Below are 21,879 nucleotides of genomic sequence, written 5' to 3' on the forward strand. Positions count from 1 at the left end.
TATTTATAGCAGGACAAATACATAGGAGAATGCATAGCGTACATGTAATAAATTAATTCACTCATAATACTGAATATGTTTATACAAACCTTTAATAAATGTATTTATGATTTTATATAAACGTAAATACGATGCACCATGTGGTTTTGTGTGTTTGTGTGACTGTAATGGTCACTTTTCACAAAAAAGTAACTGTCTGGCAACGCGGCCATGGGATGCACCCATGCCCCCAAACAGAACGCCAACTTCATTGATTGGTCTGTTTTAGTTGACATAGGCGGGACTTAGAAAGCCGCTGGTTACGCTGATTCGTTGATTCCAAAATGTGGGCGGGGCAGGAAACTGGACGCTAGGAGCACGCCACGGGTTCCCTAAAGGGAGAGAGAATGAGAGAAGGATCAAGGATGTGTCTAGTGCAAGACAAATAATAAATATCCTAATAATATTAAAAAAAAAAAATATTATGAATAAATAAATAAATAAAAAAGGAAGAGATCATTTGCTTTACTGTTTGGATATTGACCTGAATTCATTTTGAAGAAGAGTCGGTTCTCAAAAGGAGTCAAGAGGATTGTTTGAATCACCGTTGGGTAAGTTATAAATTAAATACATTTATTATTAAATCACTGGTTTGTCTCTACGTTTGTTTATTTATTTATTTTATTTTTTTACATTTTCTGGGGGATGTTGAGCTACCCAGAGGCTGTTAGGTATCAGGATTCACGCCCTACTGCTTGTAAGCTGTTATTGTCTCCTCTGGTTAATAAGAAAATGACTCAAGACACGTGTCGATTCCATACAGAGGAAGTATAGACTCCTGTGTTTATATATAAACGTGTCTATGACGTTATGTAATGAGAGTTAAAGAGAAAAACCTGCTTTAACAAATGATACAGGCAGCCAGCCGTGTGTGTGTGTGTGTGTGTGTGTGTGTGTGTGTGTGTGTGTGTGTGTGTGTGTGTGTGTGCGCGCGTGTGCGCTTCCGTGCGTCCGTGTGTGTGCGTGTGCGTCCAGTCTGTTTGGGGAAAATCAAACACCTCATCAGAATCTGATGATAAAAATCGTTCTTGACCCCTTTCATGGTGCTGTATCTAGTTACATGGCTTTTCTGCAACGCATCCTGATGCTGGCATGAAATATCCGTCAGGTGCTTGTTTTATTGTCCACATCATGTTGGGTGTGTTCAAACTGTGGACATTACAGCATTCACTCATGCACGCGTGCGCACAGCTTATGATTTTTAATGGCTTATTTCCTCCCTTTCATACTAATAAATGCTCCTATGTTAATGGTTGAACCTTGTGCATGTTGTAAATGTTGTTTCAGTTCAACCTCTTCTTATTCTGTCCCATGTCACATGTTTAGCCCTTTTCTCACTACCATATACAGTGCAGATGAATTGCAATTTGCAAAGCTCATGAAGGTTCTTTTAATAAGCTGATGAGCTGAATCGGGTGTGTGAGATCCTAAAATGTGCAGTGCGACACCAGTATCAGGGAACAGGGAATACTGCCCCACATAGATTACACTGAGACTCACATCCACAGCAGCTAGAACTACACTTGATTTTAATTTACCTGCAGAAGTGAAGCAATATTGTTGTACCTCTTCGAATCTGCCAATCCTTCTTTTATAATATATAACATGGATGTCAGGGTCCGGCATCGCATGTGATACCCGACAGTGATGTCGTCTCTTCAGGTTGCCCAGTTACATGAAACACCAGACATTTTGGTGTCCTGTATTTGCATTCAAGATCTGTGTCAAGTCACTCAGCGTAGGATATGTTCCTGGCATAAAACTCGGCTGTGGATGAGCACGAAACTGACCCAACACCTATTCAGTATTTTAGATTTGCTTCAGTCTTAATTCCAAGACACAGAATAGGTCTTTCGTTTAAAGAGATCCAATCACATTAACATCTGGGTTAATCATGACAGTATCAGACGAGTCTGGGTAGATAACAACCCAAACATTTTATACAGAAAAAAATCTTTTCTTTCACATACCCACACAAACTAGTACACACTTTCCATAGATGCTGCTTGCTTTCTTTAAATGTTGTCAATTGGAGTCATTTTGTTGCCATCTGACGCATGCAATGCTTTCACCTAAAACACAGGAGACACTCATTGGACATCACCTGAACCACCACTGTTTTTTGCGATTTGCAGAAGTTAACTTTATTTCTTTTTCACTCAGGCTATGGTGTGGATCATAATTCTCCACTATACCACAGTGGTAATGAGATGATTCTTCTGCCCTTTACTATCGTTCACAATTTTCCACGGAACAGATTCAAGGCCATGTTTTTTCAGTTCGTCTGCGCAAGTGTGTCTCGGCTGAAAGCAAACACAAGCTTGAGGTGCAGTGTTTACCCTTGTGTGCTGCAGAAAAGAGGACAAAGCACTCAATAAAGGTTAGATGAGGTGAAGCAAGGCCTGTCATCAGGATCTCGTGCAGTGTTAAGTGCTTTACTGACAGAGCTATCCGATGTAGAGGCTGATGTACACTTTGTATCCTGCTTGAGGTTGAGATGAGGGAGGAAACAGTGACCATTTCTGCTTCAGAGACCCCTCCTTTCCGTCATGTTGACATCCACACCAAATCGAACGGAAAAGACAACAGCAATAGTTTTCCTCCTCAGGAAATACCCTCCGAGTCTTGAGCAGAACCGGACAGAGACGAGAAAAGGGCAGTTCTCTTGCACTGGGTATTCTGTAAACTCGTATTTACAGACGTCTGCTTGATCTAGGCTTGAATTTATGTCTCTATAGGATTGTGTTAATGTAAGAATGGTGTTCGAACGTACATCAGACAGCTCTCTATCCAAAGTTTGGAGCATGGACTCAAATGGTGGAGGTGGAGTCATTGTATTTGGTCACATGTTGTGATGTACATCTATAGGTATCACAACTATGTATATATTTATATTATTTATTCTTCTGTGTTCTTCTATATTCTACATGTTTTATTCTTCTTATTCTATATTTATCAGCCATGTTAATTTGCTGTCTTGCTTTTTTTTAAAATAAGCTGATCAATGATCTACATAGGAAGTAGGATGAAAATGCTAATCTAGCACAGCATCTTGTCACCTGCCACATCAGGTAGTTCAACAATGTTCATGTAACCTACATGTGGGTCAACATGGCAGGCCCTGAGGCTAAGGCTAGGAACTAGTCTACTGATTGAATTTTATCATTGATTGACCCTGATGGAGGGGGGCACGGTGGCTTAGTGGTTAGCACGTTTGCCTCACACCGCCAGGGTCTGGGTTCGATTCCGGCCTCCGCCTTGTGTGCGGAGTTTGCATGTTCTCCCTGTGCCTCAGGGGTTTCCTCCGGGTACTCTGGTTTCCTCCCCCGGTCCAAAGACATGCATGGTAGGTTGATTGGCATCTCTGAAAAATTGTCCGTAGTATGTGATTGTGTGAGTGAATGAGAGTGTGTGCCCTGTGATGGGTTGGCACTCCATCCAGGGTGTATCCTGCCTTGATGCCCGATGACGCCTGAGATAGTGACCCGAGGTAGTTCAGATAAGCGGTAGAAAATGAGTGAGAGTGAGAGTGAGTGACCCTGATGGACAGAATTAGTCAAAAACATCCAGGGAAAGAAAAAGACTGATTGTATTCTTGAATTAGTCAAAAGGTCTTGGTCTTTGTTCCATTGTCTGCTTAAAAAGTTCTTGAGCTGAATCTGATCAACGAAACTTCTGATCACGAGAACCTCTCGGGTTCACATTTGATGTCTCCATCTGGAAGTTGAGTTTCCTGTTTGTGGTTGGGAGATGTTGAGGAACTCCTATGGATTGGCACCAGCATATCTAATGAGAAAATCAGCTGCTTAAGGACTCACTAATGCTCCTCAGGGAAGATAAGAAGAAAGCTTTGGTTTGTGTGCATGAGAGTGTTTATGTCCAAGGTCACCCTCAGTCCATTAGATGGAAGCCTCTGGGGTCGTACTGTGCATTATGTGTATCATCCTTCTCAGAGTGAGTTCTCTCTCTTTTGGCTTTAATCTAATAAGCTTGTCTGTATGTAATGGCTGAGAACTAGTTGAGGACTTTGTTGCTTTGATGTGGCATGCTTGATCCATACAGGCTGAAGGGATCCCACACAAAAGACTGTCTCTAAGGTGGTGTCATCTTAACAAAGCCCTCCTGAGGGTCTGAAATGTGTGGGGTGGGGTGGTCGTGTTTCAGAGAGACCTCTGGGCCAACATGAAGGACAGTCAGCAGGCATGGTGAAACAAGAGAGGTCATTCTTGGCTACTCAAACCTCTGTCCCTGGAAGCAGGTGGGATGTGGTGTGCTAGTGAGAGTTGGACGCAGTTGAAAAGCTTTTCTGAAAACATTCTGACGACGCTAATCGTCTTGTGTGGGAAATGTTTTTCTAGGAATATAGACCACTGCTGACTTATACAATCAAGAGTTATTCCATTCCATTGCACGCAAATAATGTATATCTGAGTGGTGGTACTCATCTGATTTTTATTGGTGCTACTTTAAGTGAAGTTGGTTGGTGTCTCATGGTATTTGGATTGCTACTGTGTTAGCCGTGGTTGGCTTTGAAATGGTTTCCTCCCCTATAAGACAGAGAGCTGTAATCTACTTGTAGGATAACTGAACCAGGACTTAGGAAGTTCTGACTTAACCATTGTTGCCTGAGTCAGTTGTTGATATTATCCACATTGGAGTGCTACAATAACATGGCTAAACTGTCTAGTTTTATTACCGTTCAGATTTTGTGTTGTATTCCACCATACATGTCATTATTACTGTATTTGATTGTATAGTTCAGGATGGAACTGTTCCCAGATTACTGCTCTTGCTTATTGTTTGGGCCAGAACTTTGTAACGAACAAAAGCTCACAGCCAAGTCGAATCAAGGAAGTGTTTTATCTTCTTATTTGGTTATCGATGATGGCACACATGATGTGTGTTCCCTGTTAGGATTCTGGTTAACAGCAGACTGTGGTCATGAGCAGGTGACTTGTTCTTTACACCGTATTACCTTAGAGCCAATTGACTTCAAAAAAGCAGTCATGTGTTGGGAAGCAGTTTTTCAAGAATGGCTCATATTTGTGTAGATCTGAGTATAATCCAGGCAGTGGCTTGTACATAGAGGGATAAAGATGCTAGTGGACTCAAATAAACATGGCTGCGGAAGCACTGTCTGTAACATATCAGTCCTTTTGTCTAGTTCTTGAATTCCAGGCTGAGAAACAATCCATTTTTTGGTCAACTTTTTTTGTGTCTAGTCCCTGAAAACGAAATGAAAAATGGTTTGTGCTTGTAGTTATATTATGTGTATTTTTGTGTGTCTATATACATGTGCTGATCAGTGACTAGCGTTTGACCTCAAAGAAAAAGTATGGTTAGATTTGGGGTCTCCAGTTGTATCGAGCAAGGTTCATCCAACGAAGCAGGAAAATGGATACCCTTGAGTTAGGATGGGAATACACTGCTTTACCTCAGATGAGGTAATAATAGCAAGACACTATGACCCTTGAACACTTTATGAGCAAGTTTACCGACGGTCCTGTTTAGGCAGTCCGTACCGACTGACCTCGTCTCCCAAGTTCATTTAACAGTGTGCTGACTCTTGGTTGTGGTCTAAAGTCACATGCTACTGTGTTCCAAAATATTTGCCAAAATAGCATGCCTACTACATTATTTATATAGTTTAGCATAATATTTAGGACAGACATTTATATATGGATGTACATTGTTTGAAGGATGAGTTGTAGAAGACCTTTGTTCATATATTCATCAGTTTCATGAACAGCTTTAATCTGGTGAGCTTTGCTTTGGGAATACACCCTGGACAGGATGCTATTTAACATAGCCAGTCCATCTGCTCTTGTGTTTTTTAGAGGAAACAGAACAAAACGTGGATAAAACGCACAGACTTCTGGATAACGTGGAATATGATGAAAGTTTTTTCTTCGAGAAGAAACATGACACAGGTGTAACAAAAGACATAGGTGGAAAGGAAAAATCACAGGAAACCAGAACAGCTTCAGTGTGTCTTAGCATTCATTTTACAGGTATCTGGAACAGTACTGGAGAGATGAGCACCATTTTTCAAAAGGATTTTTCCCTCAGGCAGTGTTGGATGATGGTGTTGGGGAGTGCTGTCTAACACGGGAGCACAGAATTTAGGCTTGATCTTTCCTGACTGTGAATGCTGAATTGTAGGATTTTGACCATTTCTTCTACTCAAACCATTCACTCAGTTCTTCTCCCTCCCTGTGGATAGGAGCAAAGTCATTGTAGAAGAGACCACACCCTAGAGTTTCATCATAGGATAATGTTGATCTGCTATATGGCTTGTGACACTTGTCTCCATCTATAGTAAGTGGACATATTGTCCCGAACCCTTCAAGTCAAATATTTTCAACAGGTTAAAAAAAATTTATAAGCAACGTTCTAAACATCAGTCATAATTCTGTGCCAACTGCAGCCACCAGTAGATGGACAAGTCCTAAATTAGTAGTTTTGCTCAAATAGGAGATATAAATATAAACACACACTGAGCCAAGGAGCCGCAGAAACGAAGGAGGTTCTGTCTCATGATTCCAGTATTGTTTTGAATAGGATTAAGCAGCTACATTAAGAGGATTCGAGTGAGGATCCTAGAAATCTCATCTTAAACATCCCTTGTATCTCGTATGTGAATTCCTAAGTCAGTACTCCTAATGTTTTAAAGTAGCTTAGCATGATGGACTGCTTTACTGTAAATAATTGTGGATTTTCTTGAACAACATGTTCAGGATTCTATCTAAGATCTAACATGGTGTTATCTAACTCTGACATTGTGTTATTTGTTTGGCACATATGTGACGTGACTTACAGCTAAGTTTGATGACCCATACTCAGAATTCATTCTCTGCATTTAACCCATCCAAAGTGCACACACACACAAACCTGGAGCAGTGGACAGCCATTTATACTGGGGTTCGGTGCCTTGCTCAAGGGCACCTTAGTCGTGGTATTGCCGGCCCGAGACTCAAACCCACAATCTTAGGGTTAGGAGTCAAACTCTCTAATGATTAGGCCATGACTTCCCAAGTAGTATCAAGTAGTTCATGCTGAATAAGATTGATTGAGCTGAACTGGCTGAGCAGATAATTCTTACTCAAAGAAAGCTAATAGGACAAAGCTCTCAACATAGAAGAGAGTTTAAGAAATGGATTCTATGCAGGACTGCACAAGACTGTAGAGTAGAACAGGCATCATCCATTTGTCCCACATATGTTCCCTGATTCATGGCTGTAAAACGAGCCTCGTAAGACCCAGCATTCATCACAGATGTTCTGTTACATTCACAAGGAGCGCCCAGCACGGAAAGCCGGTCTACAGAAAAAGAGGGAAAGAGGTTTATTTATTTTAGTTTATGAAATGTATATTGTAGTGCCTGTCTGTCTCTGGTCCTCAGCTGTAGTTGACCCTGGGTGACCCCACTGATCTCACCATGACGACAGGCTTTTCTCCAGCCAGCTGGAATGGCCATTATGGAGATGTCTTCTCCTCCTCCCAGAGTTTAACATGTTCTCATGCAAGGAACTGAGGAAAAAGAGGCCTCACAGTTTGTCCCTAACATCTCCCAGCATGCTGAGAGTGGGTTTGAGTGCACTCGTGAGCATGCAAGTACACCGAAACCTTAATTCTTCCTAGTGAGCTTGCTCCTCCAGTTCCTCTGAAAGGTTTTTTCATAAAATGCAAAATTATTTCAAGCAGGTAGCTTTGCTTTCTCGGTATACTGGTTATCTTTTTTCTTTTTTTCTTTTTTGTTTGCTTTGAAACAACATACATATCATATATATTTTGATAGGAAGATACTATATTCAGTTACATATAAAGTTCAGAATACATTGGTTTATCTTTACTGGAGATATCTAGCATAAACTGTAGCAGTTATCTGAGATACACAAGAACAACAGAAAGAAACTGAAAAATTAAGTTAAATTTCATATTTTCGTCTTAGCAGCAGAATGCCAAATGATGCCAGATGCCTTTACCACCCATGACTCTTACTTTAATTAACAAAGTTATTTTAATAGCAAAGTGGAGATGCTGGATAAAGGACATAGAGTGTTCTGTGCTCAGTGCTTGCAGAAGTGAATTGCTCGCATTATTTTTATAATTGCTTCAGTTAAATTATTGCTTCATTATTTTTTAATGATGTTTAGTTATTAATATTATTATTATTATTAATAATAATAATAATAATATTATTATTATTAAGTTAATATCACACTGGTAACTGGGTTAATTTGTAACCTGGGTTAATGATGGTAGCCATCACTGGACCCAGGCCTAATTTTTATGCTGTTTTATTTTATGCATATTTCTTATGCGCTTTAAAATTTTACTGAATGTAAGCCTTCTATGTCTCTTCTATGATATCCAGTGCTACTGAATCATTCTAAATGTTTAGAAATGACTTTAAAATGACTTTTTCCTTGATAAAAATGAATACTTTTTAAAATCATTTAAAAATGATCACTCTAAAAGAAATGCCAGTGTTCTGGTAATTGATACAATTTTGTTTCAAATCTATCTGTTCTAACCAATGATTACAGGAAGGATAATAATGGACTGTCAACATTATCGAATGTCAAGAAGGGTCACTCTGAACTTGGACCTTGCTGCATGAGAGACAGAGAGAGATGTATGAGCGTAAAGCTCTGAAGTCTCTTTCCATTTCTATATTACCAGGAATTTTCAGTAACCTATTAATTCCTATTAATAATTTCTAGGATCCAAGTTAAGGCCCAGACTTCACTGAATCCAATTTTTTTTTTCTTTCTTTACCTCCTTCGTTCCTTTATTCCTTCCTCCCTCCCGTCCTGATTTGCTGTGCTAACATTGTATCTTTCTCGATGTTGTTTCTTTTTTGCTTCTTCCAGTTTATCTTCTATGTTTTCATTCCCCACATGGCGTCTTGTTCACATTCCACCTCCAGATCATCAGATCGTGACCTTTAGAGAAAAGAGTATAAGCTATGTATATGTATATACTGTGTGTGTGTGTGTGTGTGTGTGTGTGTGTGTGTGTGTGTGTGTGTGTGTGTGTGTGTGTGAAATTTGTGCTAGAGAATGAGTTAACCATGTATTATAGTTACAATGATAGTTTCATGAGTTTTTAATAAGAAACACAAGTGTGCTTTATAACGTGATCTCCCTCTTATGCATACAGATAGTTGAAAAGATAATGTGAGCATTTTTAAGATATTTAGGTACATACCTTAACAATTGTGATAGTTAGGAAAATTGTTCACAGACAACTTTAAGAATTGAGCTAGCTTAATTATAGAGAACTGATTTCAAGAAGGATCTGTCTGAAATTCGGAAAATTGTATAACTTGGAAAAAAAATTGTTATTAGCTAGCTGCAAAACAACAGCAGTTAAAAAATGTTTACTTTAAATATATATGAATATGACTGAGCATCTAAAAATTGTCAGGATAGTTGATGTTAGCTGTCTAGTTTTAGCTGAAATCTAAATGAATATTTTTCAAAATAAGTGGACATCCTATACTAGTGAACCTAAATTTATCCCAGAAAGTTTTACAGTTGAATATAAGTAAAAATTTATCTCAGCTTGACTGCACTGTACAGTAATTAATGACTGCACTGTAATTAAGAAATATCTCTAATGGAAGTCCAAAGAAATTATTATTGAGAGGAAACTATGAGTGATTTACTAATGAAATATTTTTTTCTACATCAGGGTTCCTAGCTCATATGAATGCTAATATATTAACTCAAAATCCTGTCCGATTAGCTAATATTAGCTACATATCTTGGTAAAATTTGAAGTGAAGATTATTACAGTTTATAAATTCGATCTATGATCCTGAAAGAAATCCTGTCAGTCACTCTAAAGTTAGCTGACTAGCTTTAGCTGCTATTAGCATGGTTTAACAATCCTCTCAGAAATTCTATCAGGTTAGCTGATTTTGATTTAAAATCTAGGCAGCTAGCTGGCATTAACTTATTCAATTTACTTGTTTTCTCATGTAGATTTAACCACTGCCCAGATTGTTTTAATGAGGAATTTCTGTTGGCTGGGTAAAATGATCGAGTTCTCTACCTTAACCTACCTCAGCTAAAATAAGTAACAATTGTTTGTCTCATTCATCGCTTCCTCCTTTGTGAGAAATAGAGGTTAAGATTATTTTTCTTTATCCTTACTTTAATCCAGAGGCTTGAAAATTTGCTGAATGTGAAATAGGAACCACCGTGTGTGTGTGTGTGTGTGTGTGTGTGTGTGTGTGTGTGTGTGTGTGTGTGTGTGTGTGTGTGTGTGTGTGTGTGTGTGTGTGTGTGTGTGTGTGTGTGTGGCATGGGGAGGGGGCCCTTTGGGGTAATGATTAGTCCTCTGACCAAACCAAATCTTCAGTTTCACCACAACTAACAATGTGCTTTCTTTTTATTTTACCAAGTGGAACATCTTAAAACTTTTTTTTTTGGCAGGCTAGACTGGAGAAACCAGCTAATATATGTCAAACTGTTAAGGGGGGGTGTCTGAGCGTCGAAGAACAGTTAATAGTTCTGTTATTCATATAAATATTTTGTGGTATGCTGTAATTATTAAGAACTGCATGGTCTTAGTATGAAACTGTAAATATGGACTAAGTATCATGGTATCAACAGCACTGACAGTTAAACTAAATCTTTTATTCTCTGTAATTATTGAATAAGGGTCATAAATGTAAGATCTTTAAATCGATAGTTAGGTTGTTCTTTTGCTTTGTAGGCACTTTGTTAGCAGAACATCAGCAAAACCCGATTTTATGCTCCCCATGTGAATCACCTATTCTAGAAATAAGTTATGGTTATTGCTGACCCCTGTGTTATTGAGCCCAGTTGTGCCACTTATGTTTTTAAGTATTCTCATCCTTCAGTATACTTTGGATGATGGATGTCTTTCAGCTAACTTATCAACATTACAATGATTCACCAGCTCCACCAGGCTTCACCAACCGAAAGACTCTCCTTAATGTTTATTTGCCTGTAGATGCTATATAAATGTGTGTATTTTGGTCATTTTCACACCTAAAGTGCACAGCCAGTAATTCCCCAGAGCTGATCACGACTTTATACATCACATTGTGTTAGCATCCTCGACTGGTGGAAAGTCTCTCACTGTTCTTTAGCACAGGTGGTGTTTTGTCTGTCACATAATTATTTTTGCTCTGCATGAGTTTAATTTCCGTTGAAAAGAAGTTAAATTCCTGTTAAGGCGTTATAACAGCACCATTTTAGAAATACATGTCTATTGTTAACTGAGCGTACAGAAAGCACTTGTGCATAAACTAAGCATTCGCATTTTGTTGCCTCATATATTTTATTTGAAGGTATACAGTGTTAACGGCTTTCTTTTTGCTTGTTTGTTTGTTTTAACAATAATAATAACCTGATGCTTGAATACAGATAAAATGTCGCTTCAGGCACCAGCGTCCCAGCCAGTATAAATCTAAATAGTCTCAGGCAATGAGAATGAAAAGTCTTGCATGCATAATAATTGAATATTAAGAAATGGAATCGTAACATTTAGTACATTAGATTGTCTTACTGTATTATATCATAATTATATAATAAGCCTAAGCACAAATATGAATAAAAACAGCCTTCAGGAGTTTAGCATGTTTTAGCAAGCAACTTTAGGTGTCGCTATGCAAGCTTTGTAAGACGATTTGTATTATTAAAGTGGATTTATATCAGTTATACTTTGATTGCTTAAAGCCAGAAGATATTATAGAAATGATTAATAGGACATGATAATATTGTGCTGGGGAAGAGTTGTGTCTGTGCCTGTGTGTATGTGTATGTGTGGTGTGGCAGGGTGTGGAGTTCTCGCACATGGGCCACATGACTGCAGCTGGTTGAAGGTCTCGTTGTTTAATGTTGACTTTTCCGTCACTGCCCATGTGACCTCAAAGCACACTGATCTGAGGACTGCCATTCGTTCTTAGATCTGCTGTGTGGTTGATGGGATGGACGATGACGAAACCACTTGTCCCAGAAATGCGTGCAGTGACCTGTTCTTTGGTAGTTTTTAGTCCTGACACACACACACACCAAGCTGTGAGCTGATTTTTTTTTAAATGAGCTTTGAACAGGCCAGTTAAATCAGGTCACGAGTCATGCTTGGTCACAGTCCACATCATAGCCATAAAAAAGATGTTTGGTTCCATTGAGATGCGTTTGATGTTTTCCAGAGGTGTGTTGTTAACGAAGAAAGAGGGAGGAACTCATAACGTGATGTGACCTTCCTTCTCAGTCACACAGTCAGTATTCCCTAGACCAGAGTGGAGGCTGCTTCATCGTGGTGTTACTCTAAATTACACACCCACGTGCAAGGTGGAAACTCTAAGTCCTGTACGTCCATCGAGCTCAGCGCTGGCACACTTCCTCTTTCTCTATTCACAGACTGATCCAGGATCATGGAGTCATGATAAAAAACGATCACAGTGATGGAGAGTGTTCAGCATTTGCTCAAAGTAAATGTAGTCATTTTATTGTACAACAAAATAGTCGACGGTATAAACATGACCGTCAGAAACGTCAAGGCAGAAGTGACTGCTTCAATTGTCTGGTTGTTTCCCTGTTGTGTGTGGTTTTGAATGCAAAATACACCCTTTTCTTCCAGTTAGACAAGAACATTATTGTTTCTACAAAATATTGTCACGATATATAACGATTCTTCTTATGTTTGCATTTTTACCACGTTGCCTACCCGCCTACCTTAAAGTATTTCACAGTGGTGCAAAGCTGTGACAAAGTGCAGGTCTTTTTCTCCACATTAAAATAGCGGACGAGCAAACAGACATTTATGTGGACCTTCATCATGTCGTGTCACCCTACCCCTGGTTGTAGTCTCATTACCTGGTGTGCACTCTGCTGGGGATAGATCTACATGCACAACCCGTGACTCATGGGACTGCTGTGTGTTGGTGGGCTTTGTGGCCAGGTCTTCATCAACGATCCTTTGAAGACTTCGGCTGGAAGGAATCCGTGTTGGGTCTGGGGTTAACTCGGAAATTGCGCTGACCCGTTTATTCCTCAAGACCTCTTGGTTGCTTAATTTCCAATGTACATTATTTACTATCCAGTGTCTGAGTTAAAGGGCCTTTTTACACCTGGTCACTTCATGTGATCTCTGATCCGATAGCTATCTGATTTGTTAAAACTGTTCCATTTACATTAGGCCACATAAATGCGTCTTGGCGAATCGGATATCAATCCGATCTTTCTACTCATTTCCGGGGTAATTGAAACGGAACACGCTTTGTATGCGGTTTTCAGAATGCAATCAGATAGAAGATGAAAAAACTTGTTACGACGGTTATGCTACAAAAAACAGCATTTAGTGTTTGCTGCATTTTCTCTGGCAGCAGCAGTGCGTTTTAAGACCCGACGAGACACCTGGGTGAAAGATCACCTGCGAGTGACGTACTTCTGTTTGGGAGGAGTATAGCGCTGACGTATGTGGCTTGAACAACCACATGCATTTACACCTGTCCAGTTTCATCTGAAATGCATCCCAGACCACCTCCTGATGTGGTTCGAACGATCGGATTTATATCCGTCTCTAAAACGTTTCAGAGGGCATTTAGACCTGGTCTTCTTACGATCAGATATCTATCGGATCACAGAAAACGCATGAAGTGACCAGGTGTAAAAAGCCTCTAAGGTTCCCCTCTGGGTCTGGTTCTTTGCGTTTCTTCCTCATGTTATCTCGGGGAGTTTTTTCTTGCCACCGTCACTCGATCATTAGGGAAAATTGTTAAAGATAAATAGTAACTCGATTGCAAACTTGAAATATGAACCGTTTTGCTAATAGGTGTTGATTCCTTCCATGTATGGACACTTTTCAGACTCCGTACAGACTGCAACACAGTGCACGGTTAATACAGCACAGCATCACGTCATGAAAAAAAAAAAAAAAAGACATTAACCAGACTCGAAGTAATGCTTTTTAACACAGTGAGTAAAAAGCTTTGCCTGCTGTTTGTCCCAGAACTTGCCAACTCTGAGTTAGCAGATTTGAAAGTAGCATTAAAGCTGATTCATTTTGAAACCCTCACTTTTGTGACCTGTTATAACATACAAACATTCAAAATTTGAAATATATTATGCTGTATATCTCTGGCTGTATCACACACTTTTAGCTAAATGGATTGTCGTATTTTTCTTATTGAACTGCTGTCATATTGGCGCAGCAGCCTAACTCTGATTACACAGTATAGTAATTGTGGGGTTCAGCAATAGACCTTATTATGGGTTATTTGACAGGTTTATAATACTGCACCATTGGGGGGGGTTCCAAGTGAGCTGGAGTGAGAGAGAGAGACAAATGTATGGAAAAAGAGGGTGGGAAAAAGAAAAAGAGGGGGCTGTTCTCCGTGTTTGGTGTCATCGTGGGAAAATTCCCAGTGCATGGCTCACTGTAATTCCCAGCATGTGTGCGTGTGACCGGACCGAGATCAGAGTCGCCTAAAGCTCATGCTGGATTTGCCTCAGCGCTGTTTAATTGAATCCAGAGCATAGCAGAGCCTGGTGTGGAGAAACTGACATGAGCGTCTGTGTGGCGCTGATGGCGTGTACGTGCTCCTGTGTGTCCGCCTGATCTCGTTTAGTGATGCGCCTGAACCACGTGAGAGCATGATCAGATTTTGAGGCTAATTCCTGGTCTGTCACAATATTATCATAAGAATTAAATGATCAAATCGTAACTCGCTGATCTTCTCACAGGTCTGCTGTAGCTGTCATTTAAATTTAAATAGAGTATGAACCCAACGCACTCTTTATTTATTTATTTTTTAATTAACTAGCCTATTAAATTGCCACTAACTTAAAAATTCAAAGCTAAAGTAATGCAATAATGTATAGTGAGCTACTTAGCTAATTAAATGCATTAATATTCCTGGATACTATTTCCATGAATACTTCTCATTCTTTTTTTTATTTATTTTGTTTAGACCAGGCTGTAACAATGATTATCGAACACAAATGTGAAGATGGACAGATTTTTAAGGGTTTTTTTTACACCTGGTCACTTCATGCGTTTTCTGTGATCTGATAGCTATTCGATGGTAAAAAGACCAGGTCTAAATGCCCTCCGAAACGTTTTCGAGACTGATATAAATCCGATCACTCAAACCACTTCAGGAGGTTGTCTGGGATGCATTTCAGATGAAACTGGACAGATGTAAATGGTTGTTCAAGCCACATAAGTACGTCACTCGCAGGTGACTCACGAGTCGTACATCGCGCCATAAACAAATAACATGGAAGACACGCAGGTACTTATTGCTCTTTGGAGCAATGCAAACAAAAATATATTTAAGTATATACACCAAAGCGTGTTCAAGGAAAATATTTGTACAACACAGTGCACAAATGTATGCTTTTGTTTCTGTATAACGCAAACAAATAAAAATAAAACAGACAGACAGATGTCATGTTGGATGTGAAAGATGACACTTTTTTCCACAGTATTTATCAGAGTTGTTGATGTACTGAGTTTGTTTTGATAACTGTTTTGTGCAGTTCTGCGATAAAGTAAACCTCCATCTATCATATCATCTGTGGATGGTGATTTTTTGTCCCGTTCTAGCAGCTCCGGGCCTGCCGTGGTGTCTGGTGTGTCTCTGGTTGATGTTAGTGAGAAGAGGCGTCTGTTCAGTGACTTGAATGTGATGATCTGCATTGATTTCCTGTACCGTTCACATGGCCTACAACAACGACAGTCACATATTGAATGTAAAGCCTTGTATATAACTCTTCGGCCTTGCTTGTGCTGCAGGTCGAAGACTAAAAATACACTGACGCCGAAATACAGACTCGGTCTGAACCGTTATTGCTCGTTGTCATGGTTAGACACGTGTATATGTTTTATGTACGCGCAGGCGACAGTTAGTAGCGGTTAGCATCGCTGTTGCAGATTGTGCTGACTCACTCTCGTGTGTGTGTGTGTGTGTGTGTGTGTGTGTGTGTGTGTGTGTGTGAGAGAGAGAGAGTGTATCCTTTCTCTCAGAGCTGCATGATGCAGAAATCAACAAATCAATACAGAGCAACTTCCAGATCGACATCCTACAGCAGCTGATGCTACTGTCATCTACTGATTTCTGTCATCTCTCTCTCTCTCTCTCTTTCTCTCACCATTTAATGCTGAGTCAGCTTCTCCATCCTCAGCTCCCTCATTGCTAAGGGTTTTTTCTCTGACGTCACCTCTTCCATTGGCTTTACACACACACACACACACACCCCACTTCCTGTCCGGCTCTTTATCTTCCTCTGCAGTCTTGCGCCGGGCAGGAAGTGAGCCTGTGGACGGACACACCTGGCAAAATCCCGGCAGGCATAGTACAGAGAGTACCGTGTGAAGTGTTTATGTGGTTTGTGGAGCTTTCATGCCGTTTACAGGGCTGCAGGATGAGTTTTTCTGACCCTCACACACTCCTCAGTGTTTTTCACATTCACTCTGCAGTCACTTTATATTCAGGAGAAATTTGGCCCATAGATGTACTGTAGATGATGTACAACTTTTTTTTAGCATGTTGTAAGGCTTAGTGTGCAGCTGCTATGAATACATTGGAAACATAAGAAAGTGGCACACGTCAAATTAAAAAGGAAAAGCCGATGTCTGATTCTTGCTGCAGTGCATTCTGGGAAGCCAGCTAGGTAACTCGTCACCTGAGTGAGGTCTTGTGTCTTAGGTTATTGTGGTGTTAGACATCTGTTCCCCTTCAAGGACAGAGATAGAACACACACACACTCTTACACTCTCAATCTCTCTCTCTCTCTCATGCACACACACTCTCTCTCGCTCTCTCTCTCTCACACACACACACACACACACACACACACACACACACACACACATATATATACACACACACGCACGCACTCTTACACTCTCAGTCTCTCTCTCTCATACACACTCTCTCTCTCACACACTCACTCACTCACTCACACACACACACACACACACTCATACACACACTCACACTCTCTCTCTCTCCCAGTCTTTCTCTCACTTTCTTACTCACACACACTCTCTCTTTCTCTCTCTCTCTCACTCTATTAAATCAGACTACAACCAGACAAAATGACATCATAAAGCTGAATCATGTTCTTGGTACATAATTAAGTATCAGAGTCATCACTCACACAGCCAGTGGTGTCTTTCCTTTTAAATGAGTCCTCGCGACAGCAGGCGAAGCAACACAAAGCAACTGTGTGATCATTTCTTCATCACCGAAACTGTTAAATATAGACTTTTATTACTTTTATAATTATATTACTTTTAATAAAGAGTTTTAATAAAGACGCATTTCAGACACCAAACATTTACGTGTCCGTTTAATTTCTTTTATTACATTAATAAACGTTTTAAATGATGACAAAGTGTTAAAGAATCTTAAAACTCTCCACACTCCGTATAAAAGTCACTGATTTCCTGGAACATATCTGCTCTTTGTTTTAGTTTTATTGGCGTGTTGTCTAACAGCCACATGTACATACAGGTTCTTTTCTCTTTATTTATTCACTCATAAAGCAGCAAATTTCTGCCTTTTTAAAATATTTTGTGTGTGGAACAGAAAAACCCAGTTTAGCCAGTAAACTCAGCCCCAGTGGGGTTTAGTCATCCTGTGATACTAATTTTGGATTCAGCACGTGAGTTTACAAAAGAGCACATGGTGGGCAGTTTGGTGAGACGTTTCTTTGTCATGCGAGACACACACACACACACACACACACACACACACACACAGAGCCCGGCTGCCGTGCAGACAGACGGCTCACGCAGTTGCGGCCCGGTGCACAGCTGTGATCTGGGATGGGGGAGTATTTTTTTTGTACCTACACACACAAACACACTCTCTCTCTCTCTCTCTCTCTCTCTCATACAGTCTCTTCTTTGTGCCGTGATGAATACATAGGTGATTTTATATAATATATATATATACACACACACACACACACCTCTCACTGGTTTGGTTGTGTTTGAGCTCAAATTGCAGAGAAATAACAAAGTAGTAAATAACAAAGCAGCAAAAAAGAAAACAAGTAAGTGTAAAATTACTTTCTTTTCTCCTTGTTGTGTGTGTGTGTGTGTGTGTGTGTGTGTGTGTGTGTTTCTGTTGAGGGGTGTCTAATCTGGAGAACACACATGCACTCACCCGTGCAGCTGCTACTTGGGGGGGGGGGTGCACGCACTTACTCAGTGTTTCTGCCGCACGTGGCTGAATCAATGTGGACTAAAAGCAGTTGGATGTGCAGCTCTGCCACTTGCGAATGATTTGTTTCAGTTGGACTCCGAATATGACTCGTTTCTTCTCTCTGTTCTGTTCTTTTTCACACAGGACTCTCTGAAACCCACTGGATTTTAACCTGATCACTGAAAGAGCATCTTAAGCCAAAGGTAGGTTGCTGTGTTTCTGTCCTCAGGTGTGTGTGTGTGTGTGTGTGTGTGTGTGTGTGTGTGTGTGTGTGTGTGTGTGTGTGTGTGTGTGTGTGTGTGTGTGTGTGTGTGTGTGTGTGTGTGTGTGTGTGTGTGTACTGAAAATCCAGATTTCTTAAACCCTTTCCATCTCTGCTCTCACATTTTGGCATCTTAGCACAGAGAAACCAGTAACATCTGAGTAGCGCTTGCTTAATTTTATTTTTTTGTAATGAGTCAGCTAATGAATATGTAAGTGGTTAGTAAAGGGGAAAAATAACAAAACCCTGCAGTTTAGCCAAATTAAGACTCATCAGTGAAACTTCCCTGCTGTCGGTGGCGGTTTTTATCAGCTGTAGTATGTAATGGAAGAAGTGATGACGGGAGGTGTTTATGTTCTCACAAAATAATCAGTGACGTGGTGCTGTAGTGAGACTCAACACTGAAGAGCAGTTAGTGTCATCACCAAGGGGTTCAGTATTTTATTTATTAGTAAGTGTTTTATTCCACTTTTATTCCACACAGTTTGACAAGTATCACAAATGACATTTTTTTTTATTTTTTTTTTTTATTTTTTTTTATTTTATTTTTTTTTACATTAATGATCAAATGTAAGAAAAAGTTGATTATGTTTCCAATAAACTGAAAAGTCATCCAGGGAGAAAACGTACTGTTTGCTACAAAGCAATGGCACAGGAGACGTTCAATAAACGTTAAATGGACGAAGATCTTTGTTTATTTTTAGCCTTAGATAATTATGCCGATTATTTTTTTGTAAAATGTTATCACACAAGAGCTTTATCGGGTATCTAAAGACGTGTCTAATAGCTACGCTATCAATTGTCCAAGCAGATAAAGTTCTAAAGTAGACGATCAAGGCAAACTCGAGCTTTGTTGTGTTATCATTCCAGTGTGTAGAGTTTTCTTTTTGTCATCATTTGTTTGTGGTAACATTTGTGTGTTTGTTTACAGTGCTTTAGAAGAACTTGTGCATTTTTTTCATGCTTCCCAAAACGGATCTGTTCTGTCTTGTGGCAATCAAAACCCTACTGCGTAATTTTTGCAAAAGTTTGATCTACTTAGCAACAGTAACCAAGTGTGGGCGGAGCTTGGGATCAATCATTCGTTGTTGATGCAGCTTAGTGGTAGATCGGTAGTCAGTAATTAAGGAGTCTATCAGCCACCAGGAAGAAGTTTTTGTTGCTTGTTGAGATGCCTTTGGGACACTGGGCCTTTTGGGCTTTTATTTAAAACATGCTCTTGTTTAACCGTGCTGTAAATGCTAGATTTGATGGAAGTCTTGCAGAGAGGTTGAGTCAAGCTCTTCTGCTTCAGTACTGAGAATAGCTCAAAGCTCCAGCAGACCGTGCAAGCTCAGGCTGTGAAATCCTTCCGAGGATGGGAATAAAAGACGATGAATAATTAGCACAGCGTCTCCCGATGCGTGATGTCGGTGAAGCACGGTGAACGTCAGTGCCTGGTAGCTGAACGCATGTTTTTCTAGATTAAAGAGCAGAAGAGTTCTGAGCGAGAATCACAGATGGAGGTGGAGGCGAGGGATGAACGGCGGTGACCGACAGAGCCGGGCCTTTTCAGGATAACGGTCAGCTTAACTGAGAACATGTGAGGTTGTGCAGACCCCTGAGAGCCGTGAGTACAGTAAAAGAGGGTGTGTTGGAATTTTTACTGCAGTTCCAGACATTGTGAAACATGGCCTCATCTTTTAGTGTTGTTAGGAGCATGTATCTTTCTTTCTGCGGTTATACATCACCATACACAGGAGACAGTTCAGGGGAAGGGAAATACATTTAAAGCCGTTAAATGTTCAGTACAATGCCAGTGTTAGTCAGTAGTGTTTAGAGGCCATGCCTCTTTCACTGGGACTGACAGACACTTAGGCCACACCACACTGACAGTACACACATACATCCATTTACACCTCCTTCACCTCATTTGCTTAACATTTAGGCCATGCCTCCTTCAGTGAGTTCCTCAGGCACAGAGGAAACACCTTGTACTCTGTCTCTGGCTGGCACAGAGGCCACACCTCCTACTCTGGCTCTGGCTGGCACAGAGGCCACACCTCCTACTCTGGCTCTGGCTGGCACAGAGGCCATGCCGCCTACACTGGAACTGATGGACACAGAGGCCATGCCTGCTAGATTGGGTCGAACAGACAGAGGCCACACCTCCTACATTGTGTCTAACAGATACAGAGGCCATGCCCCCTATATTGTGTCTAACATACATAGGCCACGCCTCCTACATTGTGTCTAATTGATACAGAGGCCACGCTTCCCACACGGCAACTAACTGGCATAGAGTCCACGCCTACTACACTCATGGATACAGAGGCCACGCCCCTACACTGTGACAGTGGACACAGAGGCCACGCCCCCTATATTATGACTGATTGACATAGAGGCCACACCTCCTACACTGGGACTGATGGACACAGAGGCCACGCCTCTTATCCTACTACACTGGGTTTGAAGCTGCACTGAACCTTCAAGCCTGAAGTCACTTATCTGTCTGTTATTGGAATCACCTGGTGTTAATGGGGTTACCACATTCCTCATTATTATTAAAGTACTGAGCAACTGACACAACTGTTGCTAATAGCAGGTAATGACAACACAAGGCTGTCTTCTGTTCTGTGGTAAACAATCCTCCCAGCTGCCTCCCAGGGTCAGAGGTCACGGACCAACTGGAGTATGGGGGTGTGCTGCGGGCCTTCAGGGGGAAGAGTGGCATTCCCAGCTGCGCAGAGTGAAGAGGGGTGAAGCCTGCTGCTCTTTACATTTATACAGACAGTCACAATTTAGAGCTGCCGTACACACACACACACACACACACACACACACACACGAGCAGGTGATTGCTTCAAGTGTTACTGGAGGCAATTAAACATGCAAGCATAATAGAGGAGAGAGAAATATTGTGTTGACTGTTGTGTGTGTGTTTGTGTGTGTGATTGCGCGCGTGTGTTTGCGCGCGCGTGTGTTTGCGTGCGTGTGTGTTTGCGTGCGTGTGTGTTTGTGCGTGCGTGTGTGTTTGTGCGTGCGTGTGTGTTTGTGCGTGCGTGTGTTTGCACACTAATGTGGACATGTCAAACACTGCAGCGTTCTTCATCTTCAGGATGTGACGCTGTTACCACAAATAGGAAGGATGTGCGTGTCATAGTTATTTTGAACATATATGCACTTTTAAACATATAATTTAGAGTAATCATTTCAAAAGACGATCCAAACCAAGTCAAAATCACAGGAGTTCCAGGAAAAATCTACACTTATTGCCATGGATGAATGGACTTTTTGTGAAGAGAAGCTAATGTATTACCAGGAGATATGACCCTTTTATCCCTCTGCACATTATTTAAGGCAGCTGATGATAAAATGATAATATCAGTGCAGTGCA

General features: G+C 40.6%; 1 protein-coding gene across 5 annotated transcripts in view; it reads left to right on the forward strand.

The window, feature by feature from the left end:
• The first annotated feature begins 366 nt into the window (after positions 1-366).
• The window catches only part of raph1b (Ras association (RalGDS/AF-6) and pleckstrin homology domains 1b), a 58,816-nt gene continuing 37,303 nt past the window's right edge, over positions 367-21,879 (forward strand). For 3 of the 5 annotated variants that reach the window (XM_047803009.1, XM_047803010.1, XM_047803011.1), the window contains exons 1-2: positions 368-590; positions 18,386-18,444. The gene's annotated coding sequence lies outside the window, so the exon portion shown is untranslated. Of the gene's footprint in view, positions 591-18,385; positions 18,445-21,879 lie in introns of all 5 variants that reach the window. The other 2 variants (XM_047803008.1, XM_047803012.1) reach the window with 1 other exon arrangement.

The sequence above is a fragment of the Tachysurus fulvidraco genome, chromosome 18 (assembly GCF_022655615.1).
Source record: "Tachysurus fulvidraco isolate hzauxx_2018 chromosome 18, HZAU_PFXX_2.0, whole genome shotgun sequence".
Lineage (NCBI taxonomy): Eukaryota > Metazoa > Chordata > Actinopteri > Siluriformes > Bagridae > Tachysurus > Tachysurus fulvidraco.